A 13,663-nucleotide genomic window follows, 5' to 3' on the forward strand; every position below is an offset into this window, starting at 1 on the left:
CAATGTGATAGAACTGTGACTCAGTAATGTTACTCTCAGCTCTAAATCAGAACGTTAGAGACAAAAAACCTGCAGATGCTGGAATGCAAGATAGACAAGCAGGAGGCTGGAAGAACACAGCAAGCCAGGCAGCATCAGGAGGTGCAGAAGTCAACATTTCGGGTATAACCCTTCTTCAGGTCTACCTTGGATTCCAGCATCTGCAGTTTTTTTTGTCTCGAACCAAGTTTGTACCACTATGAGGTCTCTTCAAAGGATGCCCTCTTTAAAGAAGTTGTCTGCCTCCCTTAGACATGCACTCAGTGAGTCCCTTTCTCACTGCCACAGACCATGAGCTCTTTAGCCCTCTAGCTCTTTGATCACACCATGAAACAAACTCGCTACTGTAGCCACCTGACATTCCTTAGCTGCTGTCTTCGTAACCATCTCTTTCCTCAAGACTACAGGTACATTTTAAACCCTCCAAACCTGGACCCACCATTGATGCTCCATACTTGCAATGCCTCTACAAACAATTCTCACACCTGATTCTCCATTCTATTCTCTCGGCTATGCGGAGGCACCTCAATTCCCCCAACTCTGAAGAAGGGTTACACTTGAAATGTTGACTTCTCCACCTCCTGATGCTGCTGAGCTTGCTGTGTTCTTCCAGCCTCCTGCTGAGCCATAAGGTTGCAGAATTCAAGCCTTGAGCACTAATAGCCATGTAATCTAGCCTGATACATCATCACAAAACTGAGGGAATGCTGCATTATTGGATTCTAATAGGAAAGGTAAAGCTATATTGTTTGTTTAACTACCTTCTAATTGGTGTATCAGTACCTGAGATGTATGTCTCTGTCATATGACTGATATTTTAACTGGTTGAATTGTTTAAATATACAGCTCTTTTATTGCTATTTGACCCCCAAAGGGATCACAGGATTCCAGGCCAAACTGGCAGCCTGCCTTGGATCCTTCAACTCCGGATTGAAGCCAAACTTCACTGGGTCTAGCTCACCAAGAAGCTAACATAAGACACTCATGTTGAGAAGTTATGACTCATGTGAACTCATTGTTTTTCAATACCTCTGGATTTACCAAAACCTGTACTTTATAACCCAGACCCTCACCTGTCCTGACTCTCTTAATTTCCAGAGTGCTTGTGTGCATAAATGGAGTAGCAAAGCAATTCTTCACATTTTTAATGTCTGATACTCAGCTTTATTTTTGATTTCATCTGAAAGGACTTTGCTGTGGGTTTATTTCAAAAGTTGGAAACTGAAAATCTATCTGACGCCTACCTCAGTCAGGTGTGGAAGTAGAACAGGAAAGGAGTAATATGACCAATGGAGTAAATCTGTCAATGGTTTAAGAGTGGTAAAGCAATTATAAATGTAATGACTTAAATTTATATTTACCCCTTTTGCCTGTGACAGGATTGAGAGGTCATGCCTGGGACTTGATTTATAAAAGTGAGCCAATCAGGTGACCAAAAGGACAAAGATTTGACGACATTCCAAAATTTTAAAACAAGCCTAAATTGGATTGAAGGAACTCAATTGGAAGTCAATCGAAACAATTCATTGGCTGAGATTATTTGTAGACAGGATCCACAGCAAACCCTTTTGACTTAAGATTAGAAAAATGTCAAATTTTGATGCAAAGACACTTTTAAAGCAAGGAAATCTGACATGGATATCCCTGAGGACTGATCAGTTAAAAACAGAGCTGGGGAACAACAGTTAAAATTACCTGAAAAAGCCAGATGTTGGTTGAGCACTTGTCCTCAGCCCCCATTGGAACGCTTAGATGGAGGGTTAGAGCTGGGCACTGAATATTGCCTCATTGTCTAGCTACAGCTGGGAAAGCTGAGGATACAGCTGAAGTTTAAAGACAGAAAGGAAGTGTTTTCAAGCTCGCGATTGGAACTGGAATTATAGGTTGAGAAATAGAAATATTTCTGAAGCAGATAGAAACTATTAAGGGAAAACTTAAGGTCACCTCCTTAGTAACAATCTCCTCGCCCCAGCACAGAACCTTGAGGGTCTTAAATATGTAGTATTTGTGACTAAATTTGAAGAGGATGAGGGGCAATCCTTTTTCATCACCTTTGAAGAGGCAATGCAACAGCTATGATGATTAGAGGAAATGTTGACCATTATGATTCAGGATCCAGGAAAACTCAAGAGGTTAATTCCAGGCTGACCCCTGAAGTGCCCTTTGATTATGAGCTGTCATCTTTGGTGCATATGAACTGGTCCCAGTGGTCTATCACAAGTAATTCTTGAAAGCTTGAAAGAAACCCAAGGAGAGTTAGCTGGAGTTTGAAAGTTGAAAGCAAGTCGCTTTCGAGCAATGGGGGTAGTTCTGTACAAATACAGTGCATCGATGATAATTGTGGGTGCTGATATTGCTGGAAGAAGTTAAAAATTGCTTCCTCCACTTCCCCCTTCACAGCCTGGGAGGTGCATTTGGAGGAGCAGAGGATACTCACAGTGCGGGATGCAGCCCTAACAGTGGACAGATCCAAACTCACCCATAGGCTTGAATCCCCAGCAAATTCTTTTCAAACCATCTCTAAGAATATTGGAAAGATAAACAGAGTTAGCTAGGTAGGAGAAACACTCTGTCCGGAAGGGACAACTCAAAGGTGGAAAAAGCTCTACAGTCTGTAAGGAGACCCAGCAACAGAATTGGCCTCTCCAGACCAAAATGCTAGAAGCTGAAAGGGAAGCCTGTGGGACTCGTAGGAATGTACGAGATCACTCCGGAGAGACGTGACTAGCAGGGGATGCAGAACCAATGCTGCAGCATCCCAGAACTCAGTAGAGTTTTCTCTATGTGTGCTCAACTCAGGCAAACTCTCAGAAAGCATCAGGAGGCTTATCCTTATGGGAACAGGGGCTATTATACCTGTCCCAGAATGTAAGCCTTGATAAAACACAGTGCAATTACACAATTCCTCATGTCAGGGAGCTTTGTGTACCAACACCATCTCCCCCACAACACCCCCTCCCTCCCCACCACCACCTCCACCTCCACAGCAGGGGACTGGGTGGAATATGCGTGTCTCCATCTGACTATGGAATGCACCTACAGTGCGGCTTAATCTTGCAGGGAATGATCATTTGGATTATTTCAGAGCTCCCGGGAACAGGGATAGATTTTCTACTCAGGATGGCCTGCCACAGAGATTTAGAGGACCCAAACCCATTCTGGATGAGTAGTAAGCTAATTTGGGCTGAGGTCCTCTTTTCAAATTTAGAGATGCCTCAAGGAAGTTTCGATATAGGCCCATAACTGGTGAGTAAACTGCTTTACTCGGATTGAATAGATTCCCACCCACCAACCTCTCTCCATGAGCCAGGGGATCACAGAAGGTATGGGACAGAACTGGGACACAAAGGGCCAAAACCAGACATGACTTTTCAAAGGAAAGGGCAAATACATTACAGAACCCTCTTTTCATAATTAATTTTAATTTTAAGATTAATGATTTAAGCAGTACTTTGTTCGGAAAAAGTGGAGAGTATAACTATTTCACCCCCTGTCTAGCTAACATCATTTTTCCAAATTGAGCAGGGGACCAGGGTGTTTCCCAGATAGGCATATGGACGATGAAGGAAATGTCTCACCAATTGGATTATGGGTAGGAATTGGATTCTGGGTAACCCAAGATGGAGGATGGCAAAATTTCTGGCTGTAATAACTGCTCCTTTTTTGAGGTGTTTTAGATGCTAGAGGTGATTTCCTCGAAATCCAGAAGCAACAATTACTGTTTTATATACTGTTGCATTGTTTTGGAAATTTGGAGAAAAAAAAGTCAAAACAAAAGCACTTTTAAGAGGGAGGAAGCACATGGTGAGGTCAGTGCAGGAGAGAGAGAGAGAGAGGGAGAGAGGAAGAAAGAAAGAAACCCACATTGCTAACTGACAGAGTTAGCAGTTACTGCCTTTGCTGTTGATTTCATGTGTCACTTGACATCAGAGTGCATCTGGGAAAATTAGAAAACAGTGAAATTCACAACTGATCTTGGAGGAACCTGTTGGGAGAGGTCACAGCACAGAAACAGATAAGTAGATGTTTTAAGCATGGCCTTAAAATAAGTCTGCAGGAGTGAGTAGAGAGGGTTCTTTTTTGATTATATGTTTTATTGAGCTATGTCTTTTGATTAAACTTTAAAATATAAGCCATAAGAATTTATTTAACTTGGAGCAGTGTTTTCTAGAGGAATAAGACAGTGCTATTTTCTGGGTCTGTAGATCAAAAGAAGCAAAATGGCCCTTCGTAGAGTGATACGCTCTTCTTGTCAGATGTGGGAGTTTAGGGAGAGTTTACGGGTTACTGAGGATTATATCTGCAATAAATGCCATTGGTTGCAAATCCTATCAGATCGAATGGATCGTTTGGAGAGGGAGTTAGAGGTAATGGGGATGTGGTGGCTGGCAGTTATAGGAGGGGGGAATATCTCCGATACAGTCACATTGATGGGTTAACTCCAGGAAAGGTAAGAGAGGTAGGCAGGTAATGCAAGAGTCTTTTGTGGCTATCCCCATTTCAAACAAATATGCTATTCTGGAAAATGTAGGGGTTGATGGATTCTCAGGGGAACGTAGCCTGAACAGCCAAGTTTCAGGTATTGAGACTGGCTCTAATGTAATGAGAGGTATGACAGATTTCAAGCAATCGATTGTATTAAGGGACTGTCTAGTCTGAGGTACAGAGACAAGTTACTGTGACCAGCAGCTAAAAATCAGAATGGTGTGTTGCTTCCCTGATGCCAGGATCAAGGATGTCTCAGAGAGGGTGCAGAATGTTCTTAAGGGGGAGAGGGGCCAGCATGAGGTCATTTTACACATTGGAACCAACGATATAGGAAGGGAAGAGGTTGAGATTGTGAAGGGAGGTTACAGAGATAGGCAGGAATTTAAAAACGAGGTCCTCGAGAGTAATAATATCTGGATTACTCCCGGTGCTACGAGCTAGTGAAGGCAGGAATAGGAGGACAGAGCAGATGAATGCCTGGCTGAGGAGCTGGTGTTTGAGAGAAGGATTCACATTTTTGGATCATTGGAAGCTGATTTGTACACGAAGGATGGATTGCACCTAAATTAGAAGGGGACTACTATACTGGAGGGAAATTTGCTAGAGCTGCTTGTGAGGATTTAAACGAGTAAGGTGGTGGTAGTGGGGGGGTGCCCAGGGAGATGGTGAGGAAAGATTTCAATCTGAGACTGGTACAGTTGCGAACAAAGGCGAGTCAAACATTCAGGGCAGGCAGGGACAAAGCAGAGAACAAGGGTAGGACTAATAAATTAAACTGCATTTATTTTTATACAACAGGCCTAACAGGGAAGGTAGATGAACTCAGGACATGGTAAGAAACATGGGACTAAGATATCATAGCAATGACAGAAACATGGCTCAGAGATGGATAAGATTGGCAACTTAATGTTCCAGGATACAAATGTTATAGGGATAAAAGGGAGGCAAGAGAGCAGGGGGAGAGGCATTTTTGATCAGGGATAGCATTACAGCTGTACTGAGGGAGGTTATTCCTGGAAAAACATCCAGAGAAGTTATTTGGGTAGAACTGAGAAATAAGAAAGAGATGATCACCTTATTGAGATTGTATTCTAGACCCCCTAATAGTCAGAGGGAAATTGAGAAATAAATTTGTAAGGAGATCTCAGTTATCTGTAAGAATGATAGGGTAGTTATGGTAGGGGACATTAACTTTCCAAACATAGACTGGGACTACCACAGTGTTAAGGGATTAGATGGAGAGGAATTTGTTAAGTGTGTACAAGAAAACTTTCTGATTCAGTGTTAGGTTATACCTACTAGAGAAGGGGGAAACTTGACTTACTCTTGGGAAATAAGGCAGGGCAAGTGACTGCGGTGTCAGTGGGGGAGCACTTAAGGGCCAGCGACCATAATTCTATTAGATTTAAAATAGTGATGGAAAAGGATAGACCAGATCTAAAAGTTGAAGTTCTAAACTGGAGGAAGGCCAATTCTGATGGTATTAGGCAAGAACTCTCAAAAGCTGACTGGGGGCACATGTTCATGATAAAGGGATGGCTGGAAAATGTGACATCTTCAGAAATGAGATAACGAGAGTCCAGAGAAAGTATATTCCTGTCAGGGTAAAAGGAAAGGCTGGCAGGAAAAAGGAATGCTGGATGACGAAAGAAATTGAGGATTTGGTTAAGAAAAAGAAGGAAGCATTTGTCAGCTATAGACAGGATAGATCGAGTGAATCCTTAGAGTATAAAGGCAGTATTTACTGTGGAAAAGGACATGGAAGATATAGAATGCTGGGAAATAAATGGTGACACCTTGCAAAATGTCCAGATTACAGAGAAGGAAGTGCTGAAATTCTTGAAATGCATAAAAGTGGATAAGTCCCCAGAACCTGATCAGGTGTACCCTACAACTCTGTGGGAAGTGAGGGAACTGATTGCTGGGCCTCTTGCTGAGATATTTGTATCATTGATAGTCACAGGTGAGATGCCGGAAGACTGGAGGTTGGCAAACGTGGTGCCACTGTTTAAGAAAGGCGGTAAGGACAAGCCAGGGAATTATAGACCAGTGAGCCTGACGTCGGTGATGAGCAAGCTGTTGGAGGGAAACCTGAGGGACAGGATATTCATGTATTTGGAAAGGCAAGGACTGATTAGGGATATTCAAAGTGGCTTTGTGCATGGGAAATCATGTCTCACAAACTTGATTGAGTTTTTTGAAGAAGTAACAAAGAGCATGGATGAGGGCAGAATGGTGGACGTGATCTATATGGACTTCAGTAAGGCATTCGACAAGGTTCCCCATGGGAGACCGATTAGCAAGGTTAGATCTCATGGAATACAGAGAGAACTAGCCATTTGCATACAGAACTGGATCAAAGGTAGAGAACAGAGGGTGGTGGTGGAGGGTTGGTTTTCAGACTGGAGGCCTTGGACCAGTGGAGTGCCACAAGGATCATTGCTGAGTCCACTACTTTTCATCATTTATACAAATGATTTGGATGTGAGCATAAGAGGTATAGTTAGTAAGTTTGCAGATGACTCCAAATTTGGAGGTGTAGTGGACATCGAAGAAGGTTATCTCAGATTACAATGGGCTCTTGATCAGATGGCCAATAGGCTGAGAAGTGGCAGATGGAGTTTAATTTAAATAAATGTGAGGAGTTACATTTTTGGAAAGCAAATCTTAGCAGGACTTGTATAGTTAATGGTAAGGTCCTCAAGAGTGTGGCTGAACAAAGAGACCTTGGAGCGCAGATTCATAGTTCCTTGAAAGTGGAGCCACAGGTAGATAGCATAGTGAAGACAGCATTTGGTATGCTTTCCTTTATTGGTCAGAGTATTGAGTACAGGAGTTGGGAGATAATGTTGCAGCTATAAAGGACATTGTTTAGGCCACTGTTGGAATATTGCATGCAATTCTGGTCTCCTTCCTATCAGAAAGATGTTGTGAATCTTGAAAGGATTCAGAAAAGATTTACAAGGATGTTGTCAGGGTTGGAGGATTTGAGCGATAGGGAGAGGTTGAATAGGCTAGGGCAGTTTTCCCTGAAGCGTTGGAGGCTGAGGGGTGACTTTATCGAAGTTTACAAAATCATGAGGAGCATGGATAGGATAAATAGACAAAGTCTTTTCTCTGCAGTGGGGGAATCCAGAAGTAGAGGGTATAGGTTTAGGGTGAGAGGGGGAAGATATAAAAGAGACCTAAGGGGCAACTTTTTCACGCAGAGCGTGGTACGTGTATGGAATGAGTTGCCAGAGGAAGTGGTGGACACTAGTACAATTGCAACATTTAAAAGGCATCTGGAATAGTATATGAATAGGAGGGATATGGGCCAGGAGCTGGCAGGTGGCACTAGATTAGGTTGGGATATCTGGTCAGCATGGACAAGTTGGACCAAAGGGTCTGTTCAGTGCTGTACATTTCTATGACTCTGAGTGGGTGGGATTTAGGTAAATACAGCCTGAGTTGATCAGCCACATGGAGGTAGTAGTGTCTCAAAAGACATGAGCTAGGTCGAGGGGCCAATCCCTCCCCAATGTAACAGAAAACAAAAAGTTAGCACCCTTGAAGTTCCACTGCACTTGTGATTGCTGTCAGGGCAGTTCAAGTGTAGATATAGCAAAATCCTACGTACCCTGAGTGTCCACATAAAGGTGAATATATTTAAGGGTAGCCAACAAGAGTTGAGAGATGAGACTGGAAGATTTCCCACTAGAAACTTCAGCTCACTGGCCCAGTTATCATGTCCTTGGCCAAAGAACAGTGGAGTGAATTGACCCACACACCCCACCTCAGGAAATGTAATGACATCTCAGGCGTCAGATGTACTCTTCTTGACGCTTATCTGGGCAATTCCTCCACCAATAAGTCCATTTCCGTTTACCCCACTCCTAAGTCCAAGGATGGAGGGTTAGAGTAGTATCACCCTTGCAACAAAATTCAGTCGGGGATAATTACTATTCCTACTGCCTTAATGTTTGTACTTTTTCATTGTTTTCTTTAAAATAAATGAGAGAATGATTGTATTTCTTCTTGATTTGTGACCCTCTTCTCCTCAAGCATATTTTTAAAAATTGAGATAAAATTCATTTATTTCGAGGATGAAGGTGCATCATGGCAAGAGGTTATGTAAAGAAAGTCCTCAGAAAAGTTTATTCTTCATTCTATTTTTATGTTTAAATGTTGTTTCTTTTAAAATAGATAGTATTGCTGGCAATCACCAAGGCTGATCACATGAATGTATTTTCAGCAGCTCTTGGACTCCCTGCATTGTATAGTACTTCCAGCTAAGGCTGACACAAAGAACTCAGAGGTGAGCTGTTTGCCTCAAACCAGGTGTGTACAAAGAATAAACATCAAGTCCTATCAAATGAATGCGAATGCTTTTACAGTTACCTGGTCACTTCAAAATGGACAGTCTAATGAGAAAGGTAAAACTACAGTGCTACCTTAACAACATTCCAATTAAGCCACTGAGATAGCCCATCTGTATCTGATATGCCTGTCCTTCTCATATGACTAAAATTGTAACAAGTTGAATTACTTAAATGTTCAATTCTGGGAATCTATTTCAGTTGCTGTTTGACCTGCAAAGGGAGAGTAGGACCCCAGGCCAAGTTGGCAGCTTACGTTCGACCCTCCATCTCCGTTGCTGTCTGGACATAAGCCTACACTTCACCTGCAAGAAGGGAAAACTAGCAGGCACGGCTCATGAAGGAAACTATTATTTGACTCTGACTTCCACAAGGTTCCACTGGTAAGGTGGCTTTTCTTTTAAGACCAAAACTTACAATTAGCAACTTATCCTCTCTCCTGTCCTTTTGTCCTTAACTTCCAAAGTGCTATTATATATAAATAGAATAGCAAAGCAATTCCTCACATTCTGAATATTTTCTTAATAAATCCTATCTTTGATTTCAAACTAAAGGATTTTTCTGTTGGTTTACTTCAAAAGTTGTAATCCAAAAACTAGGGTTTAGGGAACACATTTTGCTTTATTTCAGTAGTGATGGGAGTGAAAGTTTGATTAATCTCCTGTAGCTTAACCTTTTGAGTTCAGGTTTGAACCCGATGAATCTACACTATCGTTCCTCCAAGGCCAATATATTCTTTCCACATTATGGTTCCCAGAAATGCTCATAGTACTGGTCTACCTACAACCTTGTATAGCTGAAGCATGAGTTCTATCCCTTGTATTTGGCACTTGGAAGAGAGTACAATGAAGGGTATATAGGTTAATCTGATCTTAGATGAAAATGTGTTGCTGGAAAAGCGCAGCAGGTCAGGCAGCATCCAAGGAGCAGGAGAATCGACGTTTCGGGCATGAACCCTTCTTCAGGAATGAGGAAAGTGTGCCAAGCAGGCTAAGATAAAAGGTAGGGAGGAGGGACTTGGGGGAGGGGCGTTGGAAATGCAATTGGTGGAAGGAGGTTAAGGTGAGGGTGATAGGCCGGAGTGGGGGCGGAAAGGTCAGGAGGAAGATTGCAGGTTAGGAAGGTGGTGCTGAGTTCAAGGGTTGGGACTGAGACAAGATGGGGGGGAAGGGAAATGAGGAAACTGGAGAAATCTGAGTTCATTCCTTGTGGTTGGAGGGTTCCTAGGCGGAAGATGAGGCGCTCTTCCTCCAGCCGTCATGTTGCTATGGTCTGGCGATGGAGGAGTCCAAGGACCTGCATGTCTTTGGTGGAGTGGGAGGGGGAGTTGAAATGTTGAGCCACGAAGTGGTTGGGTTGGTCGGTCCGGGTGTCCCAGAGGTGTTCTCTGAAATGTTCCATAAGTAGGCGGCCTGTATCCCCAATATAGAGGAGGCCACATCGGGTGCAGTGGATGCAGTAAATGATGTGTGTGGAAGTGCAGGTGAATTTATGGCAGATATGGAAGGATCCCTTGGGGTGTTGGAGGGAGGTGTGGGCGCAAGTTTTGCATTTCTTGCGGTTGCAGGGGAAGGTGCCGGGAGTGGAGGTTGGGTTGGTGGGGGATGTGGACCTGACAAGGAAGTCACGGAGGGTGTGGTCTTTTCAGAACGCTGATAGGGGAGGGAAATATATCCTTCGTGGTGGGGTCCATTTGAAGGTGGCAGAAATGACAACGGATGATGCGATGCATATGGAGGTTGGTGGGATGGTAGGTGAGGACCATTGGGGTTGTGTCCTGGTGGTGATTGGAGGGGCGGGGCTCAAGGGCGGAGGAGCAGGAAGTGGAGGAGATGCAGTGGAGAGTATCGTCGACCACGTCTGGGGGGAAATTTGAAGAAGGAAGCCGTCTGGGTTGTTTGATATTGGAACTGGTCCTCCTGGGAGCAGATGCGGTGGAGACAAAGGAATTGGGAATATGGGATGGCGTTTTACAGGGGGCAGGGTGGGTGGAGGTGTAGTCTAGGCAGCTGTGGGAATCGGTCGGTTTGTAGTAAATGTCCGTGTTGATTTGGTCACCAAGATAGAAATGGAGAGGTCTAAGAAGGGGAGGGAGGAGTCTGAGACGGTCCAGGTAAATTTGAGATCGGGGTGGAAGGTGTCAGTAAAGTGGATGAACTGTTCAACCTCCTCGTGGGAGCAGTAGGTGGCTGCAGTCCTCACTTTCTCCTAGTCTGATCTTAGAGTAGGATAAAAGGTTGGCACAACATTGAGGGCCAAAGGGTTTGTACTACTCTTTACTGTTCTGTGTTCTATTTCATTACTGTACTGAGGATAGACAACTAGGGTACAGGGCTTAAAAATGTGTTGCTGGAAAAGCGCAGCAGGTCAGGCAGCATCAAAGTAACAGGAGAATCGACGTTTTGGGCATAAGCCTTTCTTCAGGAAGAAGAAGGGTACAGGCAAGAGAAGTTTGAGTAGGGGGAAGTGGAAGACAGTGGGGAACATTTAATTTAGAGCAGTTTTTCTGAAGTTTAGATGGAATATTTATTGTGGTGCTGGTAATTATTTCAACACCATAATGTTTCTGCTGAAAAGGGATAAAACTATTCCAGGATATTAAGGTTTCTTCCTACCATATAAGGGTCAAAATGTAACCTTATAACTATAATGGGAAGGTGTGTGGTTAATATTGAAGCTGAAAATATGTTGCTGGTTAAAGCGCAGCAGGTCAGGCAGCATCCAAGGAACAGGAGATTCGATGTTTCGGGCATAAGCCCTTCATCAGGAATCCTTGAAGAAGCTCCTTTTTACTCGGTTAATATTGAAGCACAGACATTGTCAATTGGTATTCCAAAATATTCCAAACAACCCTGTAAAAGTTTACAGAGCCATGGGGTGAAAGGTCTCAAGAATAACTGCAACAGAACACGATTGAGGAATTTTAATTGCACAGTCACTTATCACTTTTGTCGGTGTAAGTTAAACATTAAAAGAGGAATATCTTATTGAAGATATTGCTTAACATGTTAGTTTTATCGACCGAAACAAATTGCTGTTTTGGAAAGAGTACAGCAATGTTGTCCATTTGTTGGACACAGTGATGTGAAAATAGTAAATGGCTATGTTCTTCCTTTATTTTGTTCTTTTGACCAAAGGAAACATCAATTCGGCCAAAAACTCACAGTAGCACTGGGAATGGAGAGAAAAGCTTGAAAATGCAATGTTCTGAAATAATTTGTTGAATTATTTAATCAAGAAAACCAGATCTAATTTTGTTGGTACATCTCTGTGGTAATGGATGGTTCTCAAATATGCAATTACAAGGTCTAAGTCAGAACGTATTCTTTAAAAATTGTCACAGCAATGGCCCTTGACACAACAAACTTTGTATGCATGTTTGTTTCTAGTAAACTAGCTTTATTTTGACTTATCAGTACCTTTTCTGAATTCTGACTATGCACTCTCAGCCTCGCAATTAAAGAGTAAATCCAGATTATTCTGCAGAATCAAATAAAAATACTTTTTATATTTTGAACCAGAGGATTTACGTTTATAAGAGTTATCTGAATGACGGCAATTGATTTAGAGAAAAAGGGTAAAAGCTTGGACTTTTATCCAATAGGCCATTATTCCTGCCAATACCGACATTGAGAGTTTCTAAGAGTCACAATTCACTTGCAAGATAGACACTTAGACAGTTTGTGCCACATAACCTATTCGTTGGTGGGAAAATAATCAAGCCAGATTTGATCCTGTCCACATCAGTGAAGCCTTGCAATGAGTCACCTTCTTCTGAAAATGTTTATTATTTAATATTACTTGGAGGACTTTTAAAAAAGATTGTGGAAAATAGTTTATGTAAAACAGGTAACTGAAGGTTCACTGTGGAATTTGGAGGTGTTTTATCAAAACAAGGATTCTTATAATTTATGAGACTGGTGATAACTACCTGTCTAGCTATATACCCTTGCTATTACTTGGGGAGGTGCTTGTTTAATCTGGATCTGTTTGAGTAAATCCTGCTCAGAATAGGGAACCAGCTGATCTCTCCATTTTCTGAAAAGAAAACTCATTTTTTTGTCCTTTTGAAAGAGTGATTGAAGATCTCAAGATTATATTTCCTGAGCGAGCTGTGTCTGGAAGACGCCTGAGACAACCATTCATGATTAATGATTTGCCCAGTAAAGCAGCATTGGTCAATGTGTGTTTTTTTCAGAAAGCCAATCTCTGTAGAGAAAGCCATTTTTCAGTTTCTCTTTTCCTGAATTGAATGCATTTGCCTATGTGTTGTGGGGGCTATTTAAATGAATAAGCATTTATACTTCTCTCGTACTTTGTGTTGTTATCCAATTATTGCACCTTTATTGATTATGTTCCTTGATAATAAATCTCTAACTGCTTGATTAAGAACCTTGTTGATGTACTTTGTTGTTTAAAACCTCATATATTAAAGCTATTTAATTAGTCAGCTTGGTACTTCGAAAAAAGTGTTTTAATTTTACATTGCAACCTATGGAATGATGGTGGTCTCCTTCAACCTCAGTCATTACACACTGAATATAGTTGAATGCAGAAACCATTTTTTTTCTCCTTCCAAACATTGTACACTTAGGCCAATCTTGACACAGCTCTCATTACCACATTCATTATCAGTTGACTGAATACAGAGCAGAGATTATAGTCAGAACCTTTTTAATTTGTAGGGTTCAATTCTATAGAGGGTGAAATCAGTACACACCAGAGATGTGAAGATACTTGATGCACTTGTCGGGTTCAGTTTGATACCAGGTGCATCA

The 13,663-nt window shown here is 42.2% G+C and overlaps 1 protein-coding gene across 5 annotated transcripts in view; it reads right to left on the reverse strand.

Annotated features, from left to right (window-relative positions):
* The window catches only part of slc5a2 (solute carrier family 5 member 2), a 67,086-nt gene that overhangs the window by 29,068 nt on the left and 24,355 nt on the right, over positions 1–13,663 (reverse strand). The gene's annotated exons all lie outside the window — the stretch shown is intronic.

This window comes from Hemiscyllium ocellatum, chromosome 31 (genome assembly GCF_020745735.1).
Source record: "Hemiscyllium ocellatum isolate sHemOce1 chromosome 31, sHemOce1.pat.X.cur, whole genome shotgun sequence".
Taxonomy (NCBI): domain Eukaryota; kingdom Metazoa; phylum Chordata; class Chondrichthyes; order Orectolobiformes; family Hemiscylliidae; genus Hemiscyllium; species Hemiscyllium ocellatum.